Below are 13447 nucleotides of genomic sequence, written 5' to 3' on the forward strand. Positions count from 1 at the left end.
AATTAGCCGGGTATGGTGGAGGGCGCCTGTAGTCCCAGCTACTCGGGAGGCTGAGGCAGGAAAATGGCATGAACTCGGGAGGCGGAGCTTGCAGTGAGCCGAGATCGCGTCACTGCACTCCAGCCTGGGCGCCAGCATGAGGCTCTGTCTCAAAAAAATAAAAAAAATAAAAAATTGAATCTCGGTTCTGAAATCTGAGATTAGGCCTCAAATACTAGCTCCATCATTTTTTAGCTGGGCAAATTAATCTCTCTAATTCTATTTCTTCGCCTTTAATATAGAGATAAACACTCATGTATCTCATGGAATTTTGTGAGGATTGGACAAAATATCATGGGTCGGTGTCAGGAACACTTTTTAGTGCACACAGAACTGCTCGTGTATTCTAAGCTACGGCTGTTGTAATCATGATTTCATTATCATTAGAATGTCTTGAAGTCTGAGAGTTAAGATCTGGTGAGAGTTAAGATCACGGTGGACCAAAGAGACTAAAAAGAGTTTAGGCTATGTGTGGGCACCTGGGGCTTATGATGGTAGAAGGCGGCAGAGACGGTGAAGGGGAGAGGGCTGCGGAAGGGCCCTGGCCTCTTTCCCAAGCCACTGCAGATTGTCTGCATGACAACCGTGTGCTTGTCAGTGCAGCATCAAAGCAGGTCCCTAAGCCCCTTGTCCTATCTCCTTGTCATTTCCAAGCTTCTCAAAAGTAGAAGTTCTAACTGGTCCTCAGCAGGAAGGTCAGGGGAAGTGACGGGATATTTAGCTGGTGACATTTTATAGTTCAAACCAGGCATTCACAATAGGGAATTGTATTCATGGGGAATAGAACCCTCTTTCTGGAGCTTAGTTTTAGAAGCAAATGAATCTCGTGCCCAGGAAGAAGAGGGGACAAGACTTCAACCATAAGAGTCCATCAGATCCCAGTACGCAGACGCCGATGGGACATGACAGTCTCCGAATGTGAACCAACCACGAATGAGGATGCCTGGTGTGTACACATGTGGCAGGGAGGTAGAGTTCCTGGACTTTGAAATAAGGGTATAGCCATAACCTTCTTATCAGAACTGAAATGTGGATGTAGCCATAACCTTCTTATCAGAATTGAAATGCGAGTGTAGCCATAACCTTCTTATCAGAATTGAAATGTGAGTGTAGCCATAACCTTCTTATCAGAGTTGAAATGCAGGTCTAGACATAACCTTCTTATCACAATCAGGCATCGTTGGGATTAGAAGGGCTTCAGCGCAGGAAACAACATGGAAGTGGATTCTGTGGCAGCAACTAAAAGCTAAATCCCTGGAAATCAGGATGAAAAAGTGTTCTCTCCCTCAGACACGACGGGCCCAGAGACCTGAGTAGGTGTGTAGCTGTGTGTCTGTGAGCGGGTGTGTGTGCACAGGATGAGGGTATACGCTTTTGCTCCTTGGAAGAGGCTGTGCTGGTCAGACCCTCACGTGGAGTAGGGCAGAAACTGGGACAGCGAGGCAACAGAGTTGTGTATGTGACACCTGACTGGTTTTATCAGAGCTCGATTTCCCTTTCTATCTGTTATAAAAAGTGATGCTCATTTGCATACCATAGGTGATGTAGGTGCTCAAATACAGCAACAATCACTAATCTTTAAATATATTCCATCTGTGGGTGAAAATAATTACCTTCTCAATCTCTGTTTCACAGTTGCCTTCTAGTGGGATGAAATTAAATTTGCTAACCTACTTACTTTAAACGCTCAGATTATCCTGGATTATCTAGGTGGGCAAACTGTAATGACAAATCTTTTAAACGAAGAAAAGGAAGGCATCAGACAAGGAAGAGATAGAAGAGTCAGCATCAGAAGAAGACGGTGCGAGAAGGACTGCAGCTGTTGCTGGCTTTGAAGATGGAAGGAGTGGGTGAGCCAAGGATCAGAGCAGCCCTAGAGGACAGAAAGGCAAGGAGGTGGGCTGTGCCCTAGAGCCCCAGGAAAGAAGGAAAGCCTGCTGGCCCCTCGATTTTTCACCCTGTGTGACCTGTTTCAGAGTTCTGCTGCTGTATTGTTAAACCACTAACTTCATGCTAATTTATGCATTTTTAAATTTTATAACACAAATAGTTTCAAAAGTGAGAAATTCAGATGTTTGAGCTCATCTTCTGAGAAGTTCCATCTGGAAGTCAGATCACAGGAGCAGTCCTTCTGACTCCGTTCCACATCGTAATAAATAATACTTATGTTATCTTGCATGTACTCTGACGCCTTGCAAAGCTACACACCATGCTGTAGATTTCCTAAACCGCAACATTTACAGCAATCGTTTCCATTTAAGTGGTACTTTCTACAACCATTTGTTTCTTTTTTCTTCCTTTAATGCATTTTAATTAAAGGTAAGAAGAGAATAAAAAAGAGTTGGAGGAACTACAGCAGCTGTGATGTTTGGGTATAGGAGAGCACAGTCTGCAGACTTACGCTCAATTTGAAGGTAGAAAAACAGTGATTATAGATATATTGCTAAATGAGATTCTACATAAATCCAGGCTTTGAACATGAGACTTGATGTAAGTAAAAAAAAGACACTGATTCTTCATGAATGCATGCTGGTTTTTCTTGATGTTTAATTAATTCTAATGATGAAGTCTGAGTCATAAGTGCTCATTCAACACAGAAACTAATCTTATTTAAAAAATATAAGCGGTTACACAAATAATTGTTGGCTAAATGCTTGCAGTTATCAATAGCAGTTCCAATTTTGAATGTAATATTTAGTGCATAGAATTCCTTGCCTTGGCCAAGCAGAAAGAAAAACTGCAAAATCGAACAGTCAACACGAGAATTTAAAACTATACAAAAGACAGTCAATTTTTTATGAGGAGGTGATCACATCTGTGGTTTTTCTGAAAAAAAATAAATAATACTGGCTTCCTTCAGGGACTCTCTCCGGTATTTAGATGAGCTGGAATGTGCTCTAAGAAAGCACACTCATTTTGACATCAGCGTAAGCAAAACAAATCTGCCTCAAAACGTTTGATCGTAAAGCGCCGCCGACTCACCCACAGCTCTAGGGATGTGTTGGCATCTTCAGTAATCATAGGTGATCATAACACCTGGTAGACACATCACTAGTGAAGTGTGGAAGTCGGTAACAAAGCTAGAATCAACAATATCTCGTTTTCTACGTCATTAGGCTCAAGGAAAAGATGTGGGAATTGTGGAAACTGCTGTCATGTATGATTGTTATGCATTATTAATAGTAATAATTTTCTTGCAGTATTACTGGTGGGTAGCCTTGTATTTTAAAATACAGTAAGACCCACGGCCCCTTATCTACATCATATACAAGTCTATGATTTTATAATGTTCCTTTATTCTTTCTACTATAAATTCTACTTATAGTTTTAAATATCATTATGGAAATTAATATCTTACTGAATAGAGTCGAGGGAGTTTTAAAAATTTTGTAAATCAATTTGTACACATATGAAGGTGAAGCAAACCTACCCATGTCAGTAAAATTATTGAATGGTCAAAAGGGGAAATAGTCCGTGAACTTCATACTAAGAGTGAAACAGTTTTGAGGGAAAGAAACTGGAATTTTCAGCTTGCTCCACTCCTAACTAGTCGTGTGCTCCAGGGCTACATACTCGTCATGTTCAAACCTTATTTTGTTTTGAATATTTTCTTTTTCTAAAGGTTAAAATCCCCCCTGACCTTGTGGGTTTGTTGTGAGTACTGCGTACATTAACCTAAGTTAGATACAGTAACTGCCTACCCCAAATGATCTTACCCGTCGTCCTCTCCTTTCCGGCTAGAACTCTGATTTACTCCAAGTGCTTTGATCTGAGGCTAAGTGAGCCCAGCACCTGTTCCACAGGTATGTTCTATAGGTGAGCATGGCCTTTGTTGGGCAATGAGATATACGGGAAAGTCTTGTAGGGGCTGCTGGAAAGTTTTGCCTCCCTACAAAGAGGCAAGGAGCAAGAAGATACTTCTTCCATGCCATTGAGAGCTTCACGCCTTTGAACTCTGTTCCCTGAGAAGATGATGCATGGGATTGCCTCACCAGTCTTGTGATGGGGAAGGCAACGCCTGGAGAAGTACCAGCAACTGCTTACTTCCAGAATTACTGTTTCGTGGTGGAAAATCCCTCTGGTTTTAAGACTGTTGACTGTCAGTAGGACTTTCCAGTATTTGAACCTTGACATTGTTAGGAATGCAGGGATTGTTAATGACTGTTTTTCATCCAGTTTTACTATATTACAAAGTGTATCACAAGCAGTGTTGATAGGCTGGTTTGGCAAGTTCCCAGATGAGAGAGAATTTCAATTGCAAAAATCATGGAAAACGTCACAGAGGAGGGATTCATCCCACTGGACTTGATGGGTTTTGGTCTTGGAGCGTGGAGAGGCTGGAAAGGGTATGTGGGGGAATCCCGTTTTGAGCTAGCAGACCCTTCCCCAGGTACAAATAATATTTCAAGCCTCAGTGTAATGAGGACAAATGAGAAGCATGGAAATGGAGAGCTTCTTACGCAAATGTGCAGGCCCACCTTCTCTTGCAAAGCTCTTCTAATCTATTTATTATCTTTGGGGTATCTATGGACTTAGAGCAAGTGCAATATAGATTTAGTTTGGCTTCGTTTTGAACACTATCTTGACGGACTCTAATAGTTTTAGAATAAATATAATCTTAATTCTGCTTACATTATTTTTGGGATTTTTTAAAGAAAAAATACATTCCTTTAGTTTAAGAATTGGTAAAACATACCTATTGGCCAGGGTTTATTTTTCTTACAGCAAAGTATCACGATTTGTTGCAATGTGCACAGCCAGCTTAAAAAAAAAAAAAAAAAAAAAAAAAAAAAGAGCTATTCTTAGGGCTTATACTACCTAATTTCAACAGCACCACTAAGCAAAACAAGGTGTAGCTATAACAGAAGGTGAATGGGGAAAACAGGCACAGAGGAGAAGTGGGTGCAGGCAGCCGCCTGGTCTCTCCTTATTGCACAGGACAGGCAGGGCAGGGCCACTTTCTGTGGCCAGGCTTCGGCAACTCGGGCACCACAGTGCCAGAGTCAGAGTCAGCCCCACCCCACAACATGTTACAGGTTAGCTGAAAACTGTTTAGGGCACACAGAGTTTCTCCAGGTAGCAAGAAACATATCAAAGGACCATCAGACCCAGGAATAGAGTGAGGATGAGTGACAGCACATTTGTTCTGGATTCCCTTATATTTCCTGATTGGGCCAGAACAAAATAAGAAATAGAAAAACTGAGACTTGCTGAACGTCACATGGCATTTCATCATTATGTTATCTATTTTGGAACATTTCAACTCATTTTCAACCTTTTCCAAAATGTTTATCTTTTCAGGTTTTCCCAGTCAATGTTTTTAGTATTGTCCCCACCATTTTTTGTGGCAGTCTGTTTTTGAAACGCACATCTTTGGCTACCTTGAATAACTGGAAATAAAAATAATGTTGAAAAGAAGTCACAGAGTACCTAAGAATAGACAAGGACTGTGGTGGTTATTAAATATTTTTGCATTAGGAAGTACCATGATTTTGTTAGGTAGGTGTTTTGAGACAATAATATTAGGTCCAATTATTTTGCGAGTGGGTAATTTGCTCAGTTACGTGTGACTAAGAGGGGAAGCTGCGTGTCGCTTAGCTGTGCCTTTTTCCAAGACGCTGCCCTGTTCTCAGTATCACGCAATTCTACTGTAGCTCAACACCCATCACTTTCAGTGGGGTATAGAGAGAATAAAACCAGAAAAAGCAAAACAGACAAAAGAACAAAGGAATGCAGTTCAATTTCAATCAAATATCTGATTTTTATTTTTAATCAAAGCGGATCAAAAGTGGTCAATACAGAGGGGCCATTTGAGTCTTGTCAAAATAATGATAATTTTTGTTTTTCTTAGGACTGCATTTTAAACACTTAGTGAATAAGTTTGGTAGTATGCTGGCATGAAAACAGAAAATGTGCCCTTGTTAACCTATCCATCTTTAAACAAAAAACAACAGACTGCAGCAATTATCGGTTGCATGTCCCATGAACCCAGTTCGTTGTGACATGTGAGGATAGACTGGGAACCTGCCTTGACTTGAGTATGTTATGTCCATACATTGTAAAGTATAATTTTTCACAGCATTTTGCAACAGGTAAGATAGGTATTAATTTAAGAATAGAAAATATATATTTGGGATCAATTCTCACTTTGCAATACTGACAATTATGGTAGAAGATAATTAATGACTATAGAAGAATAACCAATGTTTAGCTTAAAAGGGTTTTCAAACAAAGACTGTTTTAGGCTTCAAAATTACTGTTGTTTAAATTTTTTAAATTAAATAAATATGATATTTAAAACAGTACGAATTTCCTTTTAGTGTTTGGATTGCATTATTTTTGAATGTCTCATTAACTAAAAATCTTAACTGATTTTAAATATTTGCCATAATTTCAAGCATTCAGTAAATTGAAAATCATCTGTTTTTAATCGTATAGCTTTCGGGACGCAGTGTATACCTAAATTGTATTCAATCGTGATTTGCTGCATAAATTTGATTAACTTAAATGCATGGTAAGCTCTTTCTTGTTAATATAAATGGAACAAATTAGTGTTCCAAATAGAAGAGGAAAGAGAGGAAGCCACACAAATATCCCAGATTATCTGGGCTGTTTTAAAATGCTTTTTTTCTTCCCTTTACTTAGTTAAATCTCCTTTTTATAACTGAATTAAAATGATTGTGCCTGGATGATTACATTTTTCCCACTATGTAAGTTTCATTGGTAATGTCTAAATGTTACAATATAATACATATTATCAAAGTGGGGTACGAAAGTCTATTAAAAGAAAGAATTTTGTACATTTAATCTCTTTCCTGCACCCCATCAAATTTAGTTGTAACAATATGAAAATGTAATTTGAGCTTATTCTCATTCTTTTACACTATACTTTTCTCAGTCCTGGAGGATGAGATCATATGATCTTTGTTTTCTGTAGTTTGTACTCTCTGAACTTTTTAAACATCAAAATATACATATTATTTATAATCAGAAAAAAAGAAAGCAGTCTTATTTTGAAATCATTTTATTATTAAGAGCTTCTCAGAATGAGGGAGAAGCCTTGCCCTGTTTACTGTTGTAGACACATTGTTCATTAAGGATGACTTGTTTGGAAAAATTCACTCCCGAGACCTCCCGACTTCTAGGGCTAAGCATGGCATAGCACTGGGTGGGTTGGGGATAAGATCATAACACTCTTGCATGGGAGTGCTTGAGTTCAGACCCCAGCTCTGTGGCTTATCACTGTTTGACCTTGTGCAAATTACTTTGTGCCTTTTCCCTTTAGTTTCTTCTCCTGTAAGTGTTAATAAAAAAGCACTAGCTACCTCACGAAGACTTAAGATGTTAATAAAACAAAGACCTTGGAACAATGCCTAGCACAGATGACCATTCTATCACTGGATGTTAGGTGTGACTATGAGCTACATAGTATGAAACTCTTCCAAAAAATTAAGTTAAGAAAGAATTATATGCAAATATTCAAAAATAATCTGAAACATCCAGTAGCATTTTCCCCAGGCCGTTTTCTCTGTGGGATTATACTGCTCCAGACAGTATAAAAGTGAGCATTTGCCCTGTGAATTGAGGTAAAAAAAATGCCAGCAGATTCATGAGCACTGGACACAACAGATAATTCAGAGAAAAGGAAACACAGATATAGCCAATTAGCAATGAAAAGTTTTCAACCTCAATGCTAGGCAAGAACTTGCAAATTAAGATAAGGGTGACATGTGGTTCATTTGTCATATTAGCAAAGATTATACAATAAAGGCTAAAATCCAAGGCATGAAGGGTCAGACACACATTGTTATACACTGCTGATGGGAGTGGAAATTTGTCAAACCCTTTGAAAGCAGTTTAGCAATGTACAGAGAAAACATACAAATCCTCAAGAGCTTTGAGTTAGTAACTCTTTTCGGGGAGTTATACTAAGGAAATAACGATAAAGACATTCATGGCAGCAGTATTTATAACATTCAAAAATGAAAATAATCTAACTTTCTAACAATAGGCAATTCATTCAATAAATGGGAGTACAACTAGATGCTAGATATTATATAATATTGCAGTAATACTGATAAGTAGAGATATTAATGAGTTTTGACTTATGACTCAAGGTTGGACCATATAACCAGCACTGTTTCCTCTGCGTGTAGGGGAGTGCATAGGTGTGACCACTGGCTATACTCTGCCCTGTCGCCCATACTTCCCTGGTATGATGGGTAAATTTGGGATGGAAAACTGGACATGACCTACTCTACCCTTTTTCCTTTAGAAATCTAGCTGCTCATATGGAGCATCTGTCCTCTTCTCCTGGGTGATAGAATCTTTCTCCAGAGGCATGTTTTTCCCTCCCATATCAGAACGATTGTTCCATCTAGCATTGACCAAGAGAGGGGCTAACGCTGCCTACTTCTGAGATTCAACCAGGAGGATTATTTGGCTCTCACACTAAACCACATACTTCAGCATGGCCTTTATCAATAAAAGTGACACATTGATTTTCCGTCTCCCAGCACTCTTTTATATGTATTTTCCAAAAACTTGCTGGGAAAGAAAAGCATTATATTTTAAAAGACTCCTCAGGTACTTCAACATTAGAAACTGACCATTGATAAAAACTACAAAACAACTTAGTTCTAAACGTCAGTTATTTGACATCAGCACACATTGATTATCTCATAGTTTGTGAGGGTCAGGAATCCAGGCATGGCTTAGCTGAGTGCGACTACCTCAAGGTCTCTCATAGGTTGAGATCGAGTTTGGGCTTCAGCTGTGGTCTCATCTGAAGGCTTGATAGAGGGAGCACTTGTTTCCAAGCTCACTCGTGTTATGGCAGAATTGAGTTTCTTACTGGCTGTTGGCCTCAGGCCTTTCTCAGCCCCTTGCTATGGGGGTTGTCTCCTAGGGCACTGCACAACGTGGCAGCTGGCTTTCCTCAGAACCGGTGGCTGGGAGTGCAAGGCAGTGTGCACAAGGCAAAAGACACTGCGGTTTTGTAACCACATCTCAGAAGAGACATGCCTATTACTTTTGCTATATTCTCTTTCCTATCAGAGAGTCACTAGGTCCAGCACACACTCAAAGGGAGGAGATTATATAAGAACATGAATACCAGGAGGCTAGGATCACTGGGGGCCATTTTAATGGCTACACCCCCCAAAAACTAACATCCACCACAAGACAGGCTCATAGCTAATCTCATGTTATCTTAATAACAAACCAAGGAGTCAGTTAATAGGATTGTCTGATTTTGAAAATGAAGATGTGGAGGCTTGAAGATGTTAAGTGTCTGGCTTGAAAGCTCACAAAATAGTAAAGGGACTGATCAGGTTTTGGAATCCTGACAGTCCACTCACAGCTTGTGTCTCCTTAGCTACTTGGAAAATATTAAGGAAAAACTTGAATTGCCGTTAGGCAAATACATTTCATGACCTTATTTTTGTTAAAAATATATTTGAAAGAGGAAGAAGACATATGAAAATATTTTAGAAAAATTTTAAACCTTTGAGTGAAGGAATTACGGGTGGTTATTTTCCCCTATTCTTTACATGTTCCTATATATTTTTCAAAATGCTTATTATGGGCTTTTTATTTATCTGATATGGGGCAAACTACGAACACAACTGAAAAAGTCTGTTCTCCTAGGCCTTACACCAGCCCACCAAAGGTGTGTGAGCTGTCTTCCCTGAGGCAAGCAGTCCAGGCACACTGTCTCCAAAAGGTGATATATAAATGGAGACCTAAATAAATGGAGAAAACACGTACTGTTTTTATAATCACAAAAATAGAGAGAAAATTGAAAGCTTGGGTGTCCTACTATAGCTTAACATTTGAAAGTTTAAAACATTTTCCCATTCATTCATTTTATATTCAGTCCTTTATTCATTCAGTTACACATTTTTATTGAGTGTCTATTCGGGGCCAAGCACTGTGCTAAGTACTGGGAATGTAACAGCTAATTAAACAGATGTCCCTTCTCACATTCAATTTAGAATAGAGTGGAGAACACAGTTGTTCATCGACAAACGACTGAGATATATAATCGCAAACTGTAATAGGTATTATGAAAAAAATACACAGGTTATCAAGAGAGCAGAAACCATCAGTGCAGGTCAGGGAAGAGTCAGCCACAGAGGTCACTGGAATTGTAGTCATCGGTGAAATCCATTTGGGAAAGTTTATATGTAAAAAGAGAATCGGGTAAGAAAAGAACCTTGAAAAATTCCCAGAGCTAATGGTCAAAGAAAGAGGATGAGCTGCATGGAAAATTGAGCTCATCAATTTTCCAATTCCATTGGAAAGTCCAATGGAAGCCAAGGGAAGAAAGCTCTCCTGGAGAAGGAGAGTGGGCAGCGCTGCTACATGAAGGAGGAGAGGGTTGAGAAGTGAGAAACACCTTTGGTGTTTAGTGACGTGGTGTGAGGAAGCCCAGGGGCAGCCTCAGCAGTTTAAATGGGTTGTAACTTGATGGGAGGAGAAGAAACTGGGACCATGTATATTAATAGCTTTTAAAGCATATTTGGCTATAAAGAAGAAAAATAGAGGCTTGTAGGTGAAGGGAAAAGTGGAATCAAGAAGGGTTTTAGATGATATTTTCCTTTTTAAATATGGGAGAAACTGTAGCTACTGAAATAGTGAAAATTTTGATCTTATAGAGAGGATAGATGTGGGCTGAGGGTGGGGACCATTAGAAAAAAGGTGACTGGTTCCTGAGAAGGAGTTTGGGGAAAGAATCCAGAGAAGAATAGAAGAAAATAGGTCTCCTTCACCATCCTGTTGAATGACCTATTCCTGTCGTCTTTCTCTTTCTTTCAAGGAAGCAAAGGGAATCTTTAAAATGTTTTCAAATGTAGATGTTTAGAATTTGGGAGCATAATTGCAAACATCACACCCAAAGATATTTTCATTACTCATTTCACTTTTTAAAGCACTTTTCTATGATTTCGTTATTTTTATTTCCAGGACAGCCTGGTGAGGTTGTTGGGATGGCTGCCAATTGATTCATGTGACTTATCTATGGAAACACAATGTCAATCTTGCTATTTATAAAGTGTCAAGAGATCTAGATCACCTAACTGTCACGCCAATGCAATTTTATGTTTTTACCATACTATGCCTCCTTAGACTCTTAAATCCATTAAACATAATCATAACGTTCATAGCCTGAGAGTATAACTTGAAGACAAAGAAGAAAACACCACAGAGAAAGTTTGGCTCGTTTATATCTTGACACCCTGGTAAATGCTTTCTTTAGTCTCGTCTGAAGGAAATTAGATGGAAATACAACACACATGTAATGTCTTCCACATGAAATGAAGTGAACTGTGAATAAACGTCTGGCCTTGCACGCTTGACAAAGGTCGGTCTTGTCAGTACCATTTACTCAACCGCTCCTGGGTGAACAGGCACTCCTGAAAGCCGGTTCCCTGAGGCTCTGGAGACGCTCCGAGCCCCCATGCTTCTCATTTAATCAGACGAGCAGCAAAGAGTTCAGGCAACCTTTGTGGTTTGATGAAATGGTATATATTTTCATTAGATTTGTGTGTGTGTCTGTGGGAATATTCTGAAAACAGCAAAGCTATATAGAGATAAGTAATTACATTAATAAAATAAAATAAACTATACTAACATTTATTGAGTACTTGCTCTTTCCTATTTTCAACAGCTTTAAGTGGTCTCTCACCCTAGTATTTAATTATTATTCCACGTTAAATCCTGTCTTAGTCTGTTTGTGTTGCTATGAAGGTATACCTAGGCTGGGAAATTTATAAAGGAAACAGGTTTATTTGGCTCACAGTTCTGCAGGCTGTACAAGAAGCCTGACACCAGCATCCGCCTCTGGTGAGGCCACAGCAAACTTTCATTCATGACGGAAGGCGAAGGGCAGCTGGCGTAACCCTTACAGATCACATGGTGAGAAAGGGAGCAAGAGAGCGGGCAGGAGCTGTCGGGCTGTTTTTAACACTCAGATCTCAGGAGAACTAACGGAGTTAGAGCTCACTCCTTACCCGGAGGACTGCACCAAGACATTCATGAGGGATCTGCCCCCATAACCCAAACACCTCCCACCAGGACCCACTTCCAATGTGGGGGGTCACATTTCAACATGAGATTTGAAGGAGAGAAACATCTAAACTATATCAAATTATTCATCAAGGACGTAGCATTAATTCTGTCCTCAAACCAATACCATTGCTGGGCCACTGACAGAGACTAGGATTTCCCTGGAAGCATAAGTAACGGGGATCATAGCTAACTTTTTGGAGATAGGCTAAAGTTTTTCCCAACGTGGAGCGAGAGGCCTGGAAAATAACCGATCTTGTTTCCAGCTTGTCTGTTTTGCACTAAGGCATGTTCAGAAGCATGAGCAGTCCTTCTCCCTCTCCTTTAGCCATGCTGAACTGAGCTCTCTTTTAAATCCTGGCATTAATTTCTGAATCCTTGGAGCTTTCTGCTGCAAGATCTGTTCTTCTTCTCTGCTCTCATCCCATCTTGGCCTCCATCAGTGTGGTCAATTTCAACGGCCCCTCAGGTCTTTCTCCAGAAAGTCTCCTCTGACCACTGCCGCCCACAACCCTACCCTGGGTAGAGTAACTGCCAAACACCAATATTCTAAAGCAATCCTATGCAAAATGTTCTTGAAATATATTGAAAAAATGGATATGTAATTCTTTTCAGTTACTTTCGATTGGGTAAGGAACAGGGCAGCAGAAATAATGAGATTCAGTTTTTCCTTCTTTTAATGCAGGTGGTAGGGCTGGGATTTTACTTCTGAATGCTACTGGTTTGTTTAATTTCCCAAAAAAAGTGTGAGGATATATGCTCAAATTTCTCAAAAGACTTAAAAACGTATTTTACTTGACCTCAAGTTGTATAAGGAGCTCAACCAAAGCTTGTGCATTTGATGACAGGTCACTGAAGTAGGTATGTTCGAATTCTGCCTTGAAAAAATTTGGCTTCTAATCATCTTGCAATGATTTTCAAGTTATTCTTGAATTTTTCTGCTCCATTCTGTGACATGCATGGAATTTATTTTGTGACGGAAGGTCACGTTCTGCTGATGAGGGCTGGTTATTCTGTTACAATTTTCCTCCTGGAGGTTCATGTAGTATTATTTTCTTTCTCTCATGATTCATTCTTCTTTAATTATCTTATAAGAGAACACCTGGTAGTTCAAATCACATCTAATGTTTCTTTGAGGCCAAAAGTACTAGTGGTTTTGTTAATTCCACCAAACAAACTCTAGTGTCTCAGTATATGTATTACAATTCATCTAATTTAAGTGGCTGGCCATGTTAATCAACACAGCAGCTTTCTTCATCAGCATATCCCGAGGAATAAATGAAATACAAGACTTGGAATCTGGGTGTGTGTTCTGTTTTTCACCCCTACAATTAATTACTTT

The sequence above is a fragment of the Chlorocebus sabaeus genome, chromosome 7 (assembly GCF_047675955.1).
Source record: "Chlorocebus sabaeus isolate Y175 chromosome 7, mChlSab1.0.hap1, whole genome shotgun sequence".
In the NCBI taxonomy this organism is placed as follows: domain Eukaryota; kingdom Metazoa; phylum Chordata; class Mammalia; order Primates; family Cercopithecidae; genus Chlorocebus; species Chlorocebus sabaeus.